The sequence below is a fragment of the Pteropus vampyrus genome, unplaced genomic scaffold (genome assembly GCF_000151845.1).
Source record: "Pteropus vampyrus isolate Shadow unplaced genomic scaffold, Pvam_2.0 Scaffold478, whole genome shotgun sequence".
Classification (NCBI taxonomy): domain Eukaryota; kingdom Metazoa; phylum Chordata; class Mammalia; order Chiroptera; family Pteropodidae; genus Pteropus; species Pteropus vampyrus.
This window is the reverse complement of record NW_011889259.1, coordinates 330001-336894: the sequence shown is the minus strand read 5'-3', so window position 1 is coordinate 336894 and position 6894 is coordinate 330001. Positions and strand designations below refer to the sequence as shown.

Below are 6894 nucleotides of genomic sequence, written 5' to 3'. Positions count from 1 at the left end.
TGCCTGCGACCCGCAGGGCCCCCTCGGCTGTTCCTCCCGCTTCCGCGCATCCAGGAAGCGGGGTTACCCCAACGCGTTGCCTCTGCTCGGGACACTTCTGGGTCCTCTAGTTCCAGACCGTCACTGGGGGGCCGTTCCCGAGGGATTTTAAAGAAGAGTTTTGGAGGATCCCGTTGCTTCCGAGACTAGCAGACCTTTGACTTTGATTAACAACAACAACAAAAGCCCCCAAACTGAAAACAGCACCTGCCCGTTGTCGGCGTGCGCACGGGGCTCCTCGTGGTCAGAGGGGTGGCGAGAAGAACTTCAGGGCACAGGCCGAAATGTCGCGATGGTTCCCAGGAGGCTCCCTGCCGGTGTCTGCATCGGGGGGAGAAAGGGCTGCCCTGGCCCCGCTCCTGGGCGAAGGTGACTCTGCTCTCGCTGGGCGCTCCGTCCACGTCTCTGCTCAGAACACCTCCCCCTCCCCCACTTCACCCCCACCCCCCACCCCCAGGAGCCTCCGCTCTTCCTGTAGCTGTGGGTGCCAGACGGTCGAACAGTTTCCCACACTCCTTTGCCACCACGCCCCTGGGCTCAGGGTGTGACTTCTGCCACGGTTGGTAAGTCAGGGCTTTGTGAGACCCCTGGTCACCAGCATCGCATACCCAGATCCCCCTCCCCCGCCGGCATTCACTCCGCAGACACGTCATGACCTACCACGTGCCGGATACCTGGGCGGAGAGACACAGCCCCGGCTTGAGCAACTCACAGTGGGGAGACAACCCAACAGATCGTCACAAACCACTGCAGGAGGTGGTACGTATTCATTTGTTCATCCGTCCAGCCACTCACCCACTCACCCATCTATCCATCCAGCCACATATCCATCTATCCATCTACTCATCCACCCATCCAACTACCCATTTATTATCCATCCATCCATCCGTCCATCCATCCATCCATCCATCCACCCATCTACACATTCATCCATCCATTCATCTATCCATCCACCCAACCATCATTCATCCATCCACATATCCATCTATCCATCTACTCATCCATCCATCCAACTACCCATTTATTATCCATCCATCCCTCCATCCATCCATCTATCCATCCATCCACCCATCCATCCACACATTCATCCATCCATTCATCTATCCATCCACCTATTTATACACACACACACACACACAAGCACACCTGTCCATCATTCATCCATCCACGTATCCATCTATCCACCTGTCCATCATTCATCCATCCACCCTCGCATTCACAAACACATCCTTCCATCCGCCCACCTATTCACCCATTTATCCAACAAATATTTATTGAGAAGTGTATTGGTTTCCCGTGGCTGCTGTGACAATACACCACAGACCGGGTAATTTAAAACGACAGAGATGTATTTTCTCATAGTTACGGAAGCCGGCAGTCCAAACTCAAGGGGCTGGCGGGGCCCTACTCTATTTGAAGGCTCTATGGAGAAGGACCCTTCTTTGCCTCTCCTGGCTTCTGGTGACTGCCGGCAACCTCGGTTCCTTGACTTGTGGCAGCAACGCTCCAGTCTCTGCCTTTCTAATCGCATGGCCCCAAGGAGCTCCTCTCACAGCGAAGTCTGACAAGCCCTGCTCTGAAAAGCAGAGCCCGAGAGAGGACATCAGTACTGCCCCCTTCCGTGGGAGATGCAAGCCCTGGGTGGTAGGAGTCGGGGAGAAGGGGCGTGAAGAAAGGCCAGATGCCCAGGGAAGGGGGGTCGCTCTGCAGAGACACACCGGGTGTCTGAGCAGGCACCGCAGCTCCAAGTGCCACCCCCTCTTGTTTCCTAAAAGTTTACCCCAGCGTCGGGGGTGGGAGAGGATGCGGAGCACCTGCTCAGTGGGCACCGCTCCCCGTTTAGGGCGATGAACTAGACAGATGTGATGGTCACACAGTGTCGTGGGTGTGGGGAAGGCCATGTGATTGTTTGCTTTGAAATGGTTAATTTTATGTGTTATGAACGTCTCAGTAAAAAGAGAGTTTACCCCATGGAATATTACACTTCTGGGTGGTGTCTTCGGGTCCCTCCCTGCAGAGACCCCTCAGGACACCAGAATCCTTCTGCTGCGGGGTGGACTTTGGGTACCACCAGGGAGAGAGAAAGGGGGTGGTGGAGAGAGTCCAAAAAGGCGCTCGCTAAAATCTCCCGTTCGATGATCGCTTTTCTTATGATCGTCATTCTTCTCTGCAGACACTGCACCAGCTCCGCGGTGGGTCTGGCCAGGCCCAGGTCCCCGGGAGCGTTCTCGTCAGCTGAGAGCGAAAGCACCCCGGGAAAGATTCGGGGGAGAGAAGACAGGTCTGCGACTCAGAAGAACGCGCCACACGCCGCGGTGCCTGTGCACACGCCAAGGCATCATTTACCACCCAACCCTGGTAACTGCATCGCAGGATGGCAGCCCAGGGCTCAGCCACCGTGTCCTAAACCGGAGGGGAGGCAGAGGAACCTGGACATCGTGTGGCTAAGGATCGATGACATAGATCGATGAAACCGACGACACACCTCGGAAACAGACCCACGCAACATGTGACCAAGTGATTTTTAGCAAAGGTGCAAACAACCAGCGGAGAAAGGAGTCTTTTCAACAAACGATGCTGGAACGCCGTGTGCGAACAAACGAGCTTCCGCCAAAACTGTGCACCTTACACAAAAATTAACTCAAAGTGGATCACAGATCTAAACGTAGCGCGTAGCATTATAACACTCTTACATGAAAAAAAAATGTGAAAGTCTTTGTGACTTAGAGTTAAGCAAAGAGCTCTTAGCCAGGACATTAAAAGCATATCCACGAGAAATGGATAAACTGGACTTCGTTAAAACTGAAAACATTTCTTCTGAGAATTATGCTGGCAAAAGAATGAAAAGAAATCTATGGACCGAGAAAAAATACTTGCAAAGCGAATATTCAACGAAGGACTCATATCCGAAATATACAGAGCTTTTTCACAGCTCAATAGTAAGAAAACGACCAGGTTAAAATATGCGCTAAAGGCTTGACCGGTCCCTTTGCCAAAGAGGGGATATGGACAGCAAGTAAACTCATAAACTTCGTTCGACATCGTCAACCATTAAGGAGAAATATAGTAAAACTATGATGAGATCCCGCCACGCGTCTATTAGAAGAGCTCATTTTTTAAAAAAAAATCTACAATACTAAGCACCGGCAAGGACATGGAGCGATCGAAATTTGCACACGTGGCTAGTGGGGATGCAGAGTGATACTCTGAGGTTCGGTGTGGCAGTTTCTTTCAAAGCCAGACATACACTTACCACAGGACCCAGTAACCCCACGCTTGGATATTCGACCGAGAGAAACGAAAACGTTATGTCCACCTAAAACTTAGGTGCAAATGGTCATGGCAGCTCTACTTAAGATTGCCCAAGCCGGGGCCACGAAAATGTCCTTCGGGTCAACGGATGAACAAACTGTGGCGGACCCGCACACGATGGAATACAGCTCAGCGGCAGAAAGAAAGGACATGCAACAATCCAAGTGACTCTCAGCGATATCGGGATGAGCATAAGGAGCCAGTCTGAAAAGGTTACTTACTATACGGTCTCATTGACAGGACATTCTGTATATACAGGACAAAATTATAGCGGTGAGAACAGGCGGGGGCAGGGGACAGATGACTAGAAAGGGATCATCCCGGAGAGTTTGGGAGGGTGACGAAGCTGTCCTTCGCCCTCATCGTGGGGTGGACGCATACACGTGTGACAATTCACAGACGTGCACGTCCTCTCCAAGAAAAGCGAAATTTACTGTGTGATCATTTTAAAAATAAAAAACAGAAACGGATGGATGTATTGAACAGCGAATGAGACACAGCTGAAAAAGACTTAGTGAAAAAATGATGCAGAATGCAGCAAAGAGAGGACGGGAAAAAATAAAGGGCCGTGTTGACAGGAGATGCGACACTTAAAGGAAATTTAGAGTCCAAAATATTCAGTAATAAGTGGCGTCCAAGTTGGAACATGAGATTGGTTTTGAAAATCTGTTCATGTCATGTACCACAATAACAGATGGAAGGAAAAACACCCAAATTACGGTTTTAATAAATGCAAAAAATAAGCGCTCGCTAACGTTCAATATCTAATCGTGGTTTAAAAAAATCTTAGCAAACTAGGAACAGAAGGGAACTTCTTTCGTCCGATAAAGAACATCTGTTAAGAACACCTACAATAATAATCACGCCGAATGGATAGACGCTGAAGGAATTCCTTTTAAAGTCAAGTATCAAACATTTCTACAGAATATCAAACTCGAGGCCCTAACCTATGTAATAAGGCATGAAAAAGAACACGAAGGAAGAAAGGGAGGGAGGAAACTCTTATCGGCTGCAGATGAAAATATCGTCTACATTAAAAAAATAATAACCCATGAAAAATTATTAATAAGAGTTAAATTAGACAAATGGATACAAAAACCAACCTGCAAAACTCAACTGCATGTCTATAAGGCAACAACAGTGAGAAAACCCAAGTCTCTAAAATACGCCATTTGCAAAAGCGACAAAACCAAAGAAACAAGAATTATAGACACGGACGTGCGAATAACCTAGAAACAAATCTAACGAGAATGTATCTTGCTGCAGCGCGTTTCTTGATACGTCTCGATACCATAAAGGTGTCGGTTCTCCCCCAGATTGAATATAGATTCCGCACATTTCTGACACAAAGAAAAAATCATGCTTTGACTCTTTCGCGGTGTACTTCGCTGAACTTCGATCATTTTTACCAGAAAAGGATTATTATATACTTGCTCTGGTACCTGGGACAAGGCCTAAGTTTCCTCATCTGAAAAGCAAAAGAATGGACAGGAGAAACCCAGGGTCCCCTCCCGTGCCGAAACGCTAAGCTCTCCCAGGCTCACAGGAGGGGGGCAGGAAAGGAACGTGGGACACCGCTCTGTGGTGCCCCCTGTGCCGGAAGGAAATGAGATGATGAAGCAGGGGGAGCGCGTCCGAGTCTCCGCCCCGAAACCATGATTCCGGGAGGAGGGGAAGGTGAGGCGAATCATGACACGTCCAAAACATTATGTGATCACTGCACACAGCTTTGAAAGGATTACATAAACGGGGAAAATATTCGTGACATGTTAAGTGGGGGAGAAACAGCACCGACTGTAATTACAACTCTGAAGGTGAAGACGAGATCGGGATGCACAGCCGCCCAGACGGCAGGTCCCGCCACCGCCAACGTGTCCGGGGTGGCCTACGATTCACGGATTCTAATTGCCGGCCAACCTTTAAGAGTCCGGAGATGTCACACAAACGTCCAGATTTCTAGTATCTCTTAGAAATGAAGAGATCGGCCAACGCCGGAGCAAACTCCCAGGGGGCAAACAGCGCGAGCCGCCCAGGGGTGACCCCTCAGAAGGGGCCTCCCGCTGACGTGCCGGCCAAGTCCCCACCTGTCCCGTTTCTCTCCTTCTGAGTGAGCGTGTGACGCCTGGACCGGGACACGGCTTCGGTACCTGCGTGCTTCGTCCACGCTCTGCCCTTCGTCTGAAATGCCTTTCCAGCTTTCGCACCGGGCGAACTCCTGGCCAGTCCCGAAGCCGGAGCGCCAAGTGTCATTTCTTCCAGGACATCCATCTTCTTGAACCTCCAGATTGGACCATCTCCCGCACAGCCTCGTGCCCTGGGGAGCCCTCTGTGATCTCTTCATCTGTGGGTCCCCCACCATGGATCGAGCCGTCACCCCAAGATCGGGACTGCATTTCACACCTCCCGGAAGTCCAGCCTGTGTCGCCAAGCCCAGCACGGAGCCGAAAGAGGCTGAAGAAGAGATAACGGTGGAAGCAAACTGTGGGTGATGATGACGGGTGACGGCGTCAGAACTGGCGCTTCCTTCCCGAAAGCCTCCCTTGCGGCCGGCATGGCATCTGCAGGTGCAAACACAGGCAGTGTCTGAGGGAAGGCCGGGCCCTGCCTAGGAAGGGCCCCCAGGTGCGGCCACGCTCTCCGAGGCCACGCGCATCGCGGTGGCCGCTTACTCCTCGGGACTGACGGGCAGACGCGACTGGGGGTGTAACCAAGACAGGCAATGAGCCAGCGCGTCAGTAAGCGCTCTGCAGGACGTCACTGTCATTCCTGGCGTGAAGGCCGGGCGTGCGGGGTGTGGTTAGGCCCAGGGGTGGGGTGCTTCATGGCAAGGTGCGTGTGTCTGAGCGTGGGGAGGCACTCGGCCTCCCTGCGTGGCTCCCGGGAGTGTCACCAGATCCTGGTCTGTCTGTCTGTCTGTCAGTGACAGGACCCTCTTCCCCAGCCCTGCCCACTCCTCAGATTCTAGAACCGTGAGATCCCACCCGCTGTGAGGCTGAGGGTGGCTGCTCACTGCACAGCAAAGTCACAGTGCTGCCAGCCTGCAGGAGCACCCCCGCCAATCCTCAGGTGGCAAGGCCACAGACGCACGAGCCGAGACCTGCGCCAAGACCTCCTCTCCATCCTCCGCATCAGGGCTTAACGTCCCGCCTTGCCCGGTGCTCCTGGTCCCACCCTGCCCGGTCCCCCCGGTGCCCCCGGTCCCGCCCTGCCTGGTGCTGCTAGGCACAGACGGAATTAAACGAGGCGGGGGCAGTGCGCAGTGCCCGGGCGCGGGGAAGGTCGCCCACGTCCATTCTCACCGCTAGCGTCATTCATTACTGCTACATAATGTAACATTTCTTCACTGATTTGCACATTTATCACGGCTCCACTGCTGTCCCCCTGTAACTCCGGGCAAGTTCCATAACCCTGCTGTGCCCCAGTTTCCCCATCTGTAAAATGTAGATAATACAAGTACCCGACTTGTAAGGTTTGCTGAGCAGATTAAATGGGTTAACAGGTGGAACACGCTTAGGGCAAGGTTTGGCATGAAGCGAGCGTTTA

At 52.2% G+C, this 6894-nt stretch overlaps 1 long non-coding RNA gene across 1 annotated transcript; it reads left to right on the top strand.

The window, feature by feature from the left end:
- Positions 1-26: 26 nt before the first annotated feature.
- LOC111732657 lies at positions 27-4094 on the top strand. Its single transcript, XR_002777646.1, has 2 exons — positions 27-798; positions 2213-4094. It is a non-coding gene; the product is annotated as an uncharacterized LOC111732657 (long non-coding RNA).
- Positions 4095-6894: the final 2800 nt, after the last annotated feature.